Source organism: Coffea arabica, chromosome 9c, assembly GCF_036785885.1.
Source record: "Coffea arabica cultivar ET-39 chromosome 9c, Coffea Arabica ET-39 HiFi, whole genome shotgun sequence".
NCBI classification, from domain to species: Eukaryota; Viridiplantae; Streptophyta; class Magnoliopsida; order Gentianales; family Rubiaceae; genus Coffea; species Coffea arabica.
In genome coordinates this window covers 23,822,711-23,838,866 of record NC_092326.1, presented here as the reverse complement: position 1 = coordinate 23,838,866, position 16,156 = coordinate 23,822,711, and positions in this window count along the sequence as shown.

The window sequence follows — 16,156 nt, the reverse complement described above, 5'->3', positions numbered from 1 at the left end:
GTCGAAGCCCCATCATAACGCGGTCCCGTAGTCAAGCCCAGAGGAGTCGTGTAAACATGAGTTCACAACCGGAACAGTCAGATAGGTCTGCTACTACCGCTCAACCCGAGACTGCAAGTTCGGGGATTCAGTTGACTGAGATGCTTACCAAGTTTGGAGAGATGGCGTCTGAGATGGCCGCCCAAAGGAAGTTGAATGATGAGCTAATTAGCAGCGGAGTTCAACCCGAACCTGTACCCGCCAGACAGCCTGAGCAAGAGCCGTTTGTCCTACCTTCGGCCCATGCCACTGTTACTCCATCATTTCCTATTGCACCCGAAGAAACTTTCACCTATCCCACCACAAATTTGCCATACACTTACCCTCCTCATCCTTCATTTTTTCTTACTCACACGCGAGGTCCACCACCCCAAATCACTTCAAATGTACCACCTGAGCCACATACCTTTTATTACCCTGTTGCTGAGCCATTCCTACCAGACCATATTGTTCAAACCAAGGCAGAAATGGGGGAATCTTCTGCTCCCGTTGATATAAAGCTGCTCAAACGCCTTGATCGTTTCGATGAGTTTATGAGGAAGAGTCAGGGGTTGAACAAGCAAGGAGTCCTGGATTACGATGAGCTTTGCCTTTTTCCCAATGTGAAATTGCCTGAAGGGTTCAAAACCCCTAAATTTAACAAGTATGATGGGACGGGTAATCCCAAGACACACCTCCGACTATTTGTTAACAAGTTGGGAAAGCCTGTAGACGACGAGAACCTGCCTCTAAGGTTGTTCCCGGAAAGTCTGGAGGGGGATGCCCTCGACTGGTACTCAAATTTGAAGTCCGAAGAAATAAAAACCTGGATTGACTTGTCCAATGCTTTTGTAAGGCAATATGAGTATAACTGCGAGCTGGCTCCGACACGAACCACGTTGGAAGGAACAAAAAGAAAACCCTCCGAGGATCACAAGACTTATGCCAAGAGGTGGAGGAAAATAGCTGCCAAAGTCGAGCCACCGATGACTGAGGACGAAATCATACACACTTTCATTAAAGCACATGATCCCCCGTATTTTGAAGAAATTTTCCGCATGACTGGATGCTCGTTCGCCGCCATTGTCAATAAACTTGAGGAGTACGATGACTTCGTGAAAGCTGGGAAGATTGTTAATGTCTCTGCCCTCAAATCCCAGTTGGATGCTTTGCAAGGACAGGGGACTAGTGAGAAGAACCCGCAATTTAAAAAGAAAGAGGGGGAAACTGCCTTCACCTGGAATCAAAACCCTGTCCCAAGATCCAGACCTCGACAATACCCTACCTACTCAAACCCTTACCCCTACTACTCAAATCCTCATCCTGTTTACCACACCAATATCACTCATCCTCGACCTCGCCCAAATTATGCCAACCCGCCTACAACCCCTTTCCAAATATCTCAACCAAGCTTTCAACAAGCTCGTCCTCGGCCTCCTTACCACCAAAGATTTCCCCCACCAAATAGACCCACCTACAACTATCCCCGACCCACTGAAACCTACAATCAAAGCCGTACTCGAACCTTCACCAACCTAGGCAGGCCTTTGGACCAATTGTATGAGCAATTGAAGGTTGCCAACAAAATAGGCGTGATTCCCCCTCCAACTTACCTTCATGGCATGCCTGCTGGGTACAATCCACATGCTATTTGTGCCTATCATTCGGGAGTACCTGGCCACTCAACCGCCGATTGCAGGGCACTTAAGCACAAAGTCCAAGACATGATCGAGGCAGGAGAAATAGTGCTAAGGAAAAGAGGTGAACAAGGGCCGATCATAAGTACAAATCCTTTTCCTGAACACCAGGACACCTTCGAGGCATCCACCTCCAACGACGAAATTTGAAAATCCTGAAGGAGCTTTGCACAATTTGGATGGCCGAGTATCTTCTCTCACGAAGGGAATTTCGGTAAATCTAGGGGTTGTTATTTACTAAAGTTCACAAAAACCATTTCTTGCATATGTGAATAGCTTCATGAAAACATCTTTCGCAATTAAGTTTTTGTCTTGTTTTCGCTTTGATTAGTTTTTCCATTAAATGCACAATTTGTTTATTTGATTATTGTCCTGAATTTTAATTCTTTTAAATGGCCAAAGATGAAATTATTTGACCCTTTGAATATCACTGTTCTGGATTCCGATAATACCATTCATCTAAAAATCCCTTCATTAAGAAATCCTTTCATTGAAAAATCCCTTCTTTGAGAAGGTCAGAAATCCCTTCGTTGAAAAATCCCTTCTTTGAGAAGGTCAGAAATCCCTTCGTTGAAAAATCCCTTCTTTGAGAAGGCCAAAAATCCCTTCATTAAAAATCCTTCATTGAAAAATCCCTTCATTAAGAAAGCTCTTCATTGAAAATCTTTTCGTTAAGAAAGCCTTTCATCAAGAAATCCCTCCTCTGCCAAGTTCTAAGCTGATTGGTTAAAGCAGCGTCACCGACGATTGATTTTGATGGATGAAAAGCAGTTGAATGTCGTATGGCCTGTATTCATAACAAAAAGGTCCGCCACCGGTCCTTTAGAGAAGAAGGACAATGAGTTAAAGCGAGATTTGCCAATGCAAGATGAAATCAAAGACGAATTTGGCCTAAACTGGTAAGGCCATTTGTCATTCAAAAAGGTGCTACCGAGTGAAGCACTTATCCTTGAAGAGATGGACGGACAAACAGTCTCTCAACCTATCAACTCAGACATGTGTAAGAAGTTTTATTTTTGATTATGCAAATTTCTTTTGGAAATCATGCAAGGGACGAGGCAAAGGTCAGGCCATCTTCCTTTCCAATCAAAACATTTCATCCCTAGTCATCCCTTTTGAGCTATCAGAACAATAATTTTCGTTTGGCAGCCCCTGAGAATTGCAAACCCCACACTGGGGCAAATTCATTTTGAAACGAGATTATCAGAGAGGGAAAAGGAAAAATCCCCATACTGGGGCAAATTCATTTTGAAAAAAAAGGATAAAGGAAAAAGAGGAAAAGAGAAAAGAAAGAACCCCACACTGGGGCAAATTTAGCTTTGAAGAAAAATGCAAAAAGTGAGGAAAATGCAATGAAAATGCAAGGAGAGAGGATTCAATCGAACTGGGGCAAATTTCCCTCAGTTTCGTTCGAAATTGAAGATGATTTCAAATGATGCAATCTCAGGTTATTTCACCTCTCATAAGAGCAAATTGTTTTCAAGCCTTAACTTTTCTTGACATACCCCACCTGACCCCATTACAAAAGCCCAAAGTCCTGGCTTTCGTCACTTGCAGTATTTCTATTGGAAAGTTTGCTAATCAACTGACAAGTGATGTCCATAATGCCTTCGCCTAAACTTCTAAGGGAAGTGCATTTTACTGATGCCAGAAATCTTCAACTCATACTCCTGAGTCGATCATGGTTGAGCTCTTTCATTTGCGTCTTTAGGTGAAAACTCGAAAGGGCACCTCAAAAAAAAAAAAAAAAAGAAAAAAAAAGAAAAAAAGAGAAAAGACAAAACGAAACAAAAAAGGGGGGGCAACCTTGGTAAAAACCCGAAAGGGCACCAAGGTAGGATTTTGCAGCGAGCGAGCACGAGGAAGAACAGCTTGTGATTTGGTTCATTTGGATTTCTCCTCATTTTGTCATACTTCTGTCAATTTTGAATTCCAGAACAAAGATATCCAGAGAATTGAATATGACATTTGTTGGCCAAAACTGTGTCATTTTGTAAAACATTCTTTTGCAAATACATTCTTAGGAAGCTCATTTTTCCAAATTACTTGAATTCATGGCATTTTTGTAGAATTTAAGCACAAATGGTTATGTGTGCATTCTTGTGCATATTTATTCTTTCATGACATGTGAATTTTCTTGCATACTTCATTCTTTATCTTTGAATTTTGGTGAATAACAATCCCCGTGGTTTATTCGAAGCATACTTGGGTTCAGTCATCTTTTGAAAAGGGTTAAGGTTCAACAAAGTCAGTTACGCAGACTTCACAATATGGCAAAGCACATACCTGATCAGTTTGTAAATCGAAAAAGCCTTAGGGTGAAAAATCCAACTCAATCGACTGCCGCAGCAAAAGTTGATAAAGGCGTTGAAAGACTCATGTTTACACGATTCTCAAAGGAAAACGGATCAAATGATGGTGGCAATTTCTTTGTTTTTTTCTCTTTTGCAGAAAAATTGCATACACAGATGAAAGTAAGCACACCTCGCACTGGAATAGGTGTCGGAAAGAGTCCTCCGGTGAACAAAGGCAGATTGAAAATGTCGCAAGCAAATTTCATCAAAAAATGCAACAGCATGGCGATACAGAATCAACTCTGGACTCACATTGCAAAAATTCATCATACTGAGGCAAATTAATTTTTTGGAAAGATTTTCAAAAGTCAAAAAAAAAAAAAAAAAAAAAAGGGAAAAATCATCAATCAAAAAATCAACACAGATTTTATCACGGCAGGCTCGGGTTTAATCCCACTGACCGATTGTCAAAAGCATTTTCGGGTCAGTCCCATGATCAAGAGCTTATTCGGGTCAGTCCCATGATCAAAAGGATTTTCGGGTCAGTCCCATGACCAAAAGCATTTTCGGGTCAGTCCCGCGATCAAAAGCATTTTCGGGTCAGTCCCATGATCAAGAGCATTTTCGGGTCAGTCCCATGATCAAAAGGATTTTCGGGTCAGTCCCATGACCAAAAGCATTTTCGGGTCAGTCCCGCGATCAAAAGCATTTTCGGGTCAGTCCCACGATCAAAAGCTTATTCGGGTCAGTCCCACGATCAAAAGGATTTTCGGGTCAGTCCCATGACCAAAAGCATTTTCGGGTCAGTCCCGCGATCAAAAGCATTTTCGGGTCAGTCCCATGATCAAAAGCATTTTCGGGTCAGTCCCACGATCAAAATGCTTTTGGTCAGTCCCGCGATCAAAAGCATTTTCGGGTCAGTCCCATGATCAAAAGCATTTTCGGGTCAGTCCCACGATCAAAAGGGGTCAGTCCCACGATCAAAAGCTTATTCGGGTCAGTCCCACGATCAAAAGTTTATTCGGGTCAGTCCCACGATCAAAAGCATTTTCGGGTCAGTCCCACGATCAAAAGCTTATTCGGGTCAGTCCCATGATCAAAAGTTTATTCGGGTCAGTCCCACGATCAAAAGCATTTTCGGGTCAGTCCCACGATCAAAAGCTTATTCGGGTCAGTCCCACGATCAAAAGCATTTTCGGGTCAGTCCCATGATCAAAAGCATTTTCGGGTCAGTCCCGCGATTAAAGCTTGTTCGGGCCAGTCCCATGATTTGAATTTCCTTCTCTAGTCAGTCCCAATTTTTAAATTCCTGTTCGGGTCAGTCCCGCTTTAAGTTCCTGTTTGGGCCAGTCCCGTCTTTAAATTTCGTTCGGGTCAATCCCACTTTAAATCTCCTGTCTAAGTCAATTCCATTTTAAAAGTTTTGCCAAAAGGGGTCAGTCCTTATCTCTAAAACGTCCACCGTTCGTGACGTTTGCCACCGAATAAAGCAGGTAAGTATTTGGTGTCTACTTCTTTGTCTCAAGTTTTTCCAAAACTCAGACAAAGAGGGGCAAACTGTAGACACCAAATTTTTGGTGTAATTTCTTTTACTTTTTATTCTCATTTGTCGTGGTTGCTTTTAGTTTTTTTAGTTTCTAGTTTCTATTTTAATTTTTAAGTTTTAACGTAGAAAAATCATGGAAAAAGAGAAAAAAAGGAAAATTGTTCACAAAAATACGTTCAAATTTAATTTTTTGGCATTTTGGTTTATTTTTGTTAATTTATTTTGAAAAAAAAAAAAAGAAAAAAAAATGATGAGAAATGATGAAAAATGAAAGAAAAGATCGAAAATGGTAATTTTGTTATTTTTAGTTTGTTTATTTCGATGTGTTTGTAATTAAAATTGTTGTTTTTATTATTATTTAGTTTTACTATTATTTTTGTTAAATAATTAAGGTGAAAAAAAAATAAAATAAAAAAAAACATCTCCATAACCACGGCACCACTTCATTCATTCCACTTCACATATCAAACCACAGCTGCACCTCACCTTCATTGTAGCGTCCGAGAGCAAGTGAGTGAGAGCTGCTCCTCGTGAGTATCGACCAAAGGAAGCCGCGCGAGCTGCAACCTTTATATTCTGTCCGAGCAAGTTAAGTGAGAGAGATAGAGAGAGAGAGAGAGAGAGAGAGAGAGAGAAAGCAAAAGGCAGTTGCGGGAGCTGCTGATCATCACCACCTTCATGAGCTCCAGCCATCAAAACCACAGCTGCAACCATCCGCAACCAGGACCAACACCTGCAGTCCTTGCGCGAGCCGAGAGGAGGAGAAGTTGACAGCTTTCTTGTCGCGTGTATAAGCTTCAATTTAAGGTAATTTCCGAGCTAAGATAACTTGATCAGAGGTAGATTAAATTGTTTATGGCCATGCATGTGAAGTTTAGGCGTTCGGATGATGAATTGAATAAGAGGGAAAATCTGATTTTGAAGGAAATGGGTTTGCTGAGAAGCTGAAATGGAACTGCCGCTTAATCTTGTTTCTCTGAAGTAATCTAAGCTCATAAATGTGATTAGTTAACTAAAAAACTAAATGATTAAGTCTTGCATGAGGTTAGTTAGCTCGGATTAAGCCAGAAAAATAAGAATGAAATGGATTCTGTTGCATGCAAGATTAGCCGAGAAGAGCTGGACAAATTTCTGGAATTTTGGATGAATGTGGCTGTTGTCCGAATCTGATTTTTGAACTAGAAACGTTAATTAATTAGTTAAGGAGTTGCATGCTGGATTTGAGTGCCAAATACAAGGCTTTGGCCGAAAAAAAAGCTGGATTATGACCAACTAAGTGCTGGAAAAATTTCTGTTGTGCCGAGGGAGTGAAGCTGGAATTGCAGCTTGTTTTTGGAAATTTTCTTTGGAAATGATGTTTAGAAATGCCTGAAATATGTGTGTCTTAAGTCTTGTAAGCTATATAGATGTGAAACTCTTGATATGCTGGGAGATTGAACTGGAAATAGTTAAATGAAACTGCTGGAATTTTTCCAGTATAGCCGAGTGAAGAAGAAAAGATTTTTCCAGTTTTCTTTAGGAATTTTGGGATTCCAAATTGTTCCATTTAAAGTTTGACAAGCTGTAAAATATTCCACACTTGTTGATTTCACTCTAGAATATTTTAAGAGGGTCATGCATGCGATTACTGTTAAGATGATATCCGGAAGTCTTGTCTGAAATAAGAAAAGCTGCGCTTCATTGCTCCTGTTTTGTTCATTGGCTTTGCTTGCGTCTATAAGAAATTTCATGTTTGGGGACATTCGATGGTAATGGAGGGCAAATTCCTTGCATTTGGTCTGTAAATGACATATTGGTAGAGCTTGTTGGAGTGTTTGCACGCAAATAAAAATTGCTGCATCTTTCTTCTTACTGTTTCTTTCCATGGTTGTTTTCTGAGCTTGCATGCTTAATTCTGTGTGGAAGGGAAGAAGTGGAAAGTTTAGTGTTGAGTTCATGTCTTTGGGTCAAAAAAGTATTTGAATCATGCCTAAGCACTTGCTGGAAAATGCATTTCAATTTGCCAAATCAGTTTTATATGTTCCAGATTTTTCAACTTGCTGAACGTATTTTATTTTTGTTTGCACTGGATTTTGCTCAGTTTTTTTTTTTCTATTTGTTTGGATGATGGCTTGCTGCCTAGTTTAAAGCCTTGTGCTTGGGTTTGAAATCTGAACTGGAAAACAAGTTGTGTGTTGGGCTTTGTTTAGTTGCTGAAGGCTGAATAAGAAAATTGCAGAAACGTTTCTCACATCATTTTTGCTGCATTAGTTTAATGTTCCATTCGGCAACAGCTTACAAGTCGGTTTCATCACTTTGTTTGTACATTTAAATCTTGGGTTTGATTTAGTTGATAATTGATAGTTAAAATCTGGGTTTGGTGAACTCGTTTGCATGATGAAATCTCGACTGAAATGGTGTAGAAATCGCAAAGAGATTGCAGCAGCCTTTTGTTTTGTTTTGTTTTTTTTTTTTTTTTTCCCTTGACATGTTTTGCATGATTTTCCAGAGTTTGGCATGAAATATTTCTAAATTTTCTACCTGATTGGATGGTGGTGAGTATGAAGTTTGGGTCTAGATTAAAGTTGTGTGTTTGGGTTTGAAATCCGAGCTTGAACAATAAGCTGTGCGTTTGGTTTTGTCTTGGAAGCAAAAGAGAGCATGTTGCATTTTAGTTGCAGTAGTTTAAGTCTCACGTAGCTTGCATGAATTTGCATGGAAAAATTGTTTCAAAATTGCCTCTTAACCCCCTCAAGTTTCCCCTTATGCCAGTATGACCCAAAAAATTGGGAAAATCAATCAAATTGACCCCTCAAATTTCTTTAGTTTTTGCAATCAAGTCACTACTTGTTTTAAATTTTACATGGGCTGTTCACCTTCCTTTAAATGCCTTGGATTGATTCAATTTCATGTTTACTTTTATCTTTTGTGATTATTTCTTGATTAAAGTGATGCTTTGACTCTTTTATTATTTTTGAGGGTAAATAAGTGGTTCCATTCCATTTGGGCCCAACTCAAGGGAGGTACACCCTAATCCTTCATTTCTTACTTGATTTTGACTCTACGTGCTCCTATGTGTTATGTGTGAATATGCATGCTTTAATTCGCTTTTCATTTCATGTTTAATTGCCTATTTCGCTTTCTTTTTATTTCATTTTTCTTAATTTGCAAGTGATTTGAAGGCACTTGAATGCCAAGTTGTAATAGCTAGGTTATTATTTTTATTTTTATTCCGTTCCCCCTCCTAGATTGTATAGGCCTTCTTCCCCTAAAAATGTGATAGTTAGGGCCTTAGTTGCCTTATGTGTCTTGCATGTCTATGTGCTATATGTTTCATCGCCTTCTTAGGTTTTGGCATCTAGATATGCATGCTAAATGTTATGTGCTACGTGTTTATAAGTGTTTGGCATGTCTACTCGCTTTCCATGGTCATGAATGAATGTGATGGACGAATGTACGTTTCCACTAGTCCAACGCTAGTCGGAATTCATAGAATGGGCTAGTCCAACGCTAGACCCTTAGGGGTTTCCCCTCGTTAGTACATGTTTGTATGTTCATTACATGTCATGCATTCTTTTTAGTTTTGTCATTTTTTGCATGCCCCCGATTCCCTTTCCCTTCATTTTAGGCCTTTGCATTTCATGCTAGTTATAGGGTCCATTTGCCTGAGAAACCCCCTTGGGTAAGGGAAACGAGCGAGTGTGGCTTCAAAATAGCCTTAGCACGCTAGTTTTTCCTTCTAATCAAAGGGAAAATTAAAATCACAAAAACTAGAGGTCATTCCCGTACCCGACCTGATGCATTCCTCTAAGTTCATGCATTTTCATATCATTTTCTCACTATTTTCCTCACTAATTATATATTTTAAATCCACATGTCATATTCACACACTTATTCACTTTCTTTACTTTTCACTTCACACATTGCACCTATTTTACTTATATATTTACTATTTTCATTCACTTGCACACGAGCATTTATATTTCATTCATTTGCACACAAACACTTTCAAATTGCACACATGCACTTTTTTCTACACTTTGCACACTTACACTCTCATTTGAGTCCTCATTTGCATCATTCATGATTTTCTATGAGGACTTTCCTTATTGGCCGTCACGACTCGTGTGAATGGGACCAAAAGCCTCATAAGAAACATTTCTTAGACTTAGGATTGCATTTCTCATTCATTAGTCAAATCCAATTTGCAATACATACTTTGGGTAGAAAATATAGGAAAATAAGGGTTAAATCACGCAACTAGCCTTGGTTAGGTCGAAGGGGTGCCTTGGATTTTTATCCTTGCCTTCCCCTTCGTCAAATGTGACTCCCGAACCTTTTTCTTTGTTTTACGTGGACTAGGAGTCGTTTAAAAAGGGTTTTCTTACTTTTTTCTTTAAAAAATTCATTTTTTGGGTGACTTGGTACACCCTAACTCTATACCAAGTGGCGACTCCATTTTTCATATAAAAACCCTTTTTGAATTATTTTTCTTGGGTCAAATCGTCGCATTTTCAAAAGTCCCATTTAGACCCATTTTTGTTTTTATCAACAAAATTCATTTTTCCCAAATCAATAAAATTCAACAAAAAAACAATTATTTTATTTTTTCCAAAAAAAGTGGGGCGCGACAGGAATGATATTTTAGAAATGCCTGCAAAATTTCAGGTCAATCAGAGTAGCGTAGCTTGAGAAAAGTCGAAATTACCCTTGCTGTCCTGGTTTTACCCGAATTTGAGAATTGCGTCTGTAATTGGTTATTTTGGTTAGGAATGCTTCAGAATTGGTTGTTGAGGTCTTCTGATGAAATGTATCCTTGTTTCTAAGCTTTTGGATGGCTTTGGAATTACTAGATTTGGACTTAGGTAGCTTGTTTTATGATGTTTACACCAGAATGCGTTTTGTGAATCTGTTTTTCCGATTCTAGTGTAGTATCTTGCATTTTTTACCTTGTTACACTCGAAACTGGACAGAGTTGCCTTCTGGAACATTGTAGCCCTATCTCTTTGCTTCGAAACGGTGGGTCTTGTACCTTCATCCGATATTCGTAGTGCCTTTGGTACCATTACCGCAAAATGAGGTCAAAAACTATTTTTTTCAGGGTTAAAGCTAATTCCATTTCCGGATTTTTCTGGTTTCCTCTAATGCTTGTATATGCTTATGGAACCCTATTGGGGTCGTATTTGGCATTGGTTTATGACTCGTTATCGAGTCTCATTGTATTTTTTTGCATGTTTTAGGGCGTGACGGTGGTTCACGACGTTCTTTTGACGGAAGTGCATGAAACACCATTTGCAAGCTTGGTGAGTGTACTACTCACTTGTGTGTTACTATATGGCTTTGATACTTGAACTTGATGCGTTGAATGTTAAATGATTGAAGTGAGAGCGTACTTTATCACTCTCACTTATTGCTTATCATGTTATTGGAATGTTACATGAAATGAAAGTACTTGACTTGGTGTCGTTTGGACAAGTATCCAACAATCATGATTGTTACCATTGAGCTCAACCCCATTAGTAGTTGATTGAATCGAGCCAGCAAGGGTTTGGTCGTGCCAATTAATGAACCTTGGGGACTGTTATGGAATCTTGTAGTATGAGAGACTCTCGATTCCGGTATACTCGAGTAATACCACAGTGCAAGTGTTTGGAGTTCGGGCCCGGTAGGGGAATGTTAGGTGGAAGGAATGGAAGTAAAGTGAAGTCTATGGTTGGTTACTTTTAAACATTGACGGAGAGTCAATGAGATCCGATCAAGAATGCAAACGAGGAAAAGGGCTCTTGAGAGCCGCCCGTATCCTTTTATCATCATTATTGATGTGTGTCCTTATTTACTTTTGATGAATTGGACTGAAAAGCTTGATGCATCTATGAACTTGGTTGCTTGAGTAGTATTATCTCACTGGGCAATTAGCTCACTCTATTCCTTTTGTTTTCCTTACAAGAAAATAAATATTTTTGGACTGCAATTGATATTTGGTTGCCGAATTGAGCTATTTGGACATATCTTTTGTATAGCTCATTTATTGAAACCCGAATGTACTTTTGGGTCCGTATCTCTTTTGTTTTGGCAAACCATACATGTATCCACTTTTGAATACTTTTGTATGCCACTTTGGATTGTAAATACTAAAGTTCAAGATGTGAATGTTTACTTGATATTTGGTTGGGTTTTGACGGGTCGGTTACTACTCATGGCCGACTCCGGATTTCCTTTTTTTATTTTTTTTTGATATTTTGATTTGTTTACGCGCGTTTGTAAGTTCCGGAACGCAATAGATCGCTCTAAACTGCACCGTTAGTCCTGGCGAGAGTTGGGCAGGCAGTCCGCTAACCCCTTTGGTTCGCCTTAGGGGAAGGTGGGGCTGTCACAGGCTCTCTAGTCTTTTTTTTTTTTTTTTTCAAGAACTCAGATTTCAGTCCAACAACTTGGAGTTTCGATCAAGTTCACAATTGGCCAAGAAAGATTGAAGTTTGTTTTCAAGAACCCAAGGCTTTTCCCAAGAATTCCCAAATCTATTTCAAGAATTTGAAGAAGGCTAATCAAGAAGTTCAAGAACTCCCCAAATATGCTTTTGGTATTCAAGTTTCGCAAGAACACACAAGGGTTCAAGGACAAAAGGCAAATAGGTTCGGCAGCCACCAAAGAAACAAATTCCAGCAATGATTCACGACACAACAAGGTAAGTAACACCCCTCTTTTTTTTTTGCTGGGTTGTTTTGCAACCCCAAACGACACAAAACTCCAACCAGAATTAGACCTCGAACTAGACAAAAACTAACAGCAACAACAAGAGGAAACAAATCTGGACAGATTACTACACAATGACAAAACTACTTGAGATGCGACCATAAGAGGAAGAAACCCTAGTTGCCGCAACTTTTTTTTTTTTTTTGTAATGCAATCAGATTTCTTTTTCTTCTTTTTCAATTCGCATCTCAACAAGAAACAAGAGTTTCGTTTTGATTTTTGCACAAGGTCACCCCAACTTCAAGAAACAAGAACTAGGGTTTGGTTTGTTCACGATTTGGTAATTTTGACTTCAAGAATTCAAGAACCCAAGAATACCAACCCAATACTTCAAGATTCACCCAAGAATTTCCAAAAAATTCAAGAAATTATCAAGAACAAAGGTAAACAACCTTGTTTAGTGCAAGACACACAAATTCCCAACACCTCTTGTCAAGAAACCCTACTTTGATTTTGGCTTTCAAGAACAAAAACTAGCGACCATAAAATTTTTTTTTATTGAACGAGGCACAAAACACAAAAAGATAACACACATAGATTTTTGTGTTCGGATGAACAGTATGTGAACAGTGATGGTGAATAGTAATCGGTGAACAGTACCGATGAACAGTACAATTTTTTTTTTGGTGACTCTTAACGATTTCAAGGCTCAAAAACAAGAAAAAGGGATATACGTGATACCTCTATCTAGCTCGGATTGCTAGATGATGTGAACGCGGAAGCAAACTTGGGATCTTAAAAGACATGTTGCGGAATTGACGAAGTTGAACCCAAACTTGGACCACTCAAGAACGCATTTAACGGTAGAGGACACCACAATCAAGTGTGTTTGCTTGATTGATAAGTCCCAATCAAGATTTAGGCATTTACTAGTCAAAAAGAGGGTTTTTACTCACTGTATCAGTTTTGAAATATGGCCACAACTCACCCAATTTAACTTGGAATTGAGTATGGTTGGTGGCGTTGAAAACTAGATTCATAAAGCTATAATTTCTCAGAAGAAATCATTTTCAAAATCTGTCCACAACTAGCTCATATTTGAGCATCAATTTGCTGCTCAAAACAGAGCTTCCAGTGAACTAGTGAAACAGGACAGTCAAGTTCAAATGAGTGGTACGGTTTACTCCGGTGGAATCAGGACATAAATTTATACCATTGGAAAGCTAGGAATGTCTAGTTTCTAGTTCCACAAACGGCACTCGATTTTGATATCGGAGTAAAAAGTTATGGCCATTTGAAAAACACTGTCAGGGCAGTGACGGGAAAATTTTCAGATTTGCCGAACTTCCGAAATCACAACGTTTGGCTAACCAAATCACGTTATTTTTTTATGAAACTTTTTATACAACCCACACAACATATATACATCATAAATAAGCCATTAGAACCACGAAAAATCACCCTAAGGGTCACGGACAACATAGGGGCAGAATTGGAAAATTTTCACCTTCACTCCCCTTTGAGTTTCTACCAACAATACAACATTATTCCACTAATTTAAACACTAAACCAACATTAATAGCATCATCATTCATCAAATCAGTCCATCCAACCAAAGTGGGAGTTCATAGAGCCCACACAACAATTTTTCCAACATAAACAAGCTACCCACATGCATGCATGAGCTTATATGTGCACTACTACTTCCATAAAGCAAGATTTGAAGGGTTGATCGTGGTTTATCTTCTTAGATGAACTAAGACAGAATTTTCGATCCAATGAAGCCCAAGAAAACCGTGGAAAGCAGCCCTCTTTCTTAGCTTGATGTAATCTCCAAGTGATTTGCAAGTTGTAGTTAAATTTTGGAGTGATTTGGGTGAGAAATGAGGGAGTTGTTGAAGAAGAATTTTGGTTGTCTTCTTCCTTGGGGTGATGCACGGCTGGTAGAGGAGAAAAAGAAAGGTTGTTGCAGCTGCAAAAGCTTCTTGGGGAAGCTTAAGAATGTGTGGCTAAGAATACTCCAAAAGTCAACTAAGATTAGTGCACGTACGCGCGCGTTTCGTGCTCGTTTCCTCTTGGGTTTGTTTCACTTGTGCACTAAATCTCCAATACACTTTCTTAAACATTATAATTATTCACTCTTAATAGTCTAGAATAAATTTCTAAAATCTCCAAATAACCGCTCCGTCTTGATATATGCGAACTCTTGATTTATACGCGTTACGGTGAAACCTCTAAGAAATTCTTATAACGATAGTACTACTAACTAATACTTGAGTACTTAATCATAAAAATACATATTTTTAAGACTGATGTATAAGTTTCCAATTTTCCAAACTCACTGTATCCCCAAATCGATCACTGTCTCAAAAATGTGTATTCACTATTCTCACTAAACGAGCTTCCAAAAATTAATTTCCATAACAAGGCATTTTAAAAATACATGTAAGTCATAGTTCCATGTAATTGGGTCTAAAAAGGTTAGAAAATAATATTTGGGGTAAACAAGCAATTAAATATTTAAATAACTCGTAACAGGAGTTTAAAATAAATAAATTTTGCGAGTCCTCACGACTTTTCTTAATTTACTATTGATCATTCTTACTTTTCCAAAATTAATATACCCTTAATTCAAATATAGTCTCGAAAAACGTATACTTGTTGTTCCGAACTAAACGAATTTTCGAAAAGTAACTTTTCTAACAAAACGATTTAAAAACATAAAAGTGGCGTTTTTCCATATAAATGAATTTTAAATAGTCAAATTAAATAATTAATTAAGCCAGTAAAATAAAATAAAATAAGAAAATTTCGGGTCCTCACATGAGCTTGGTTTCTCTTGAGTTTATACGACATGAATTAAGGCTAGAAATGACTCTTTGAACCTCTTAACTTGTGCACGTGTCACGGGCCTATGTGAACACCACGGCCAGCTTGCTCATTCGCATCATACAAGCCCTATCTATTATATTATAATCTAACTATAATCGAATTGAAGCGTAAAAAATTAAAAAAAAAACTTATCTATTCCAATTGGGGCCACGGAAAAAGTTGAAAAAATGAACCTAACTAGTACATCTAATTAAATGAATGCAACTTGACTAATTAAAATAAAATAAACAAGCATTTTAAAATTCAAATTAATTAAGACTAAGAAAGTAATTTAATAACAAAACTAAGAAACTAAAACAACATGGAGCACATAGACACAGTAGAACATAATTGGATTCCAATGTAAGGAGCACCTCCCTTTGAAGTGCTGGTTTAAAATTTACCTATATGGGATTCACAACATGAATGAAAGGGATAATGGTACCATTATTATAACAATAAATTACTCAAAAACTAACTAAAGTCACATAGATGTGAAAATCATACCAAACCACACAGAAATGGTTAAGGATGCACAATCAAAGAATAAAAGTGGTAATTGAAACAAACAAACTACTCTAATTGAAAAATTAACGTTGTGATAGGGACCTAATTGCATCGATATGAAAGTTTTTGGGGTCAGAATAATATTATTAAAAGGTCAAGGTCAAAATAAGACATAAAGAATGTTTAGAGACAGCAATGCAGTTAAAATGGATGTCTAAGTGCAAAAGAATCAAAATTCCTAGGCTGTAGTGAAGTTTCAAGAAATTGAGGGGTCGAATTGCAAATTTATTTTCTGATTTTATAACCCATTTTTCAACCTTTTAGTAGAATGGCGTAGTTTTGAGACAATACTACGTAGTTTTATTAAGACATGGTTATCCTATTTTTCTTTTCTTTTTCTCTCTTCTTCTACCTGACTTCTGCTAAAACTCAAGCATCAGTAGCCATGGTGGTTTCACGGCCGCAAGCCACCGTTGGTTGACTGCAAGCCGTTACCTCCTCTAGTAATCAGATTTCACCCAAATTACGCATTTTTCTTTAGGTTACATATT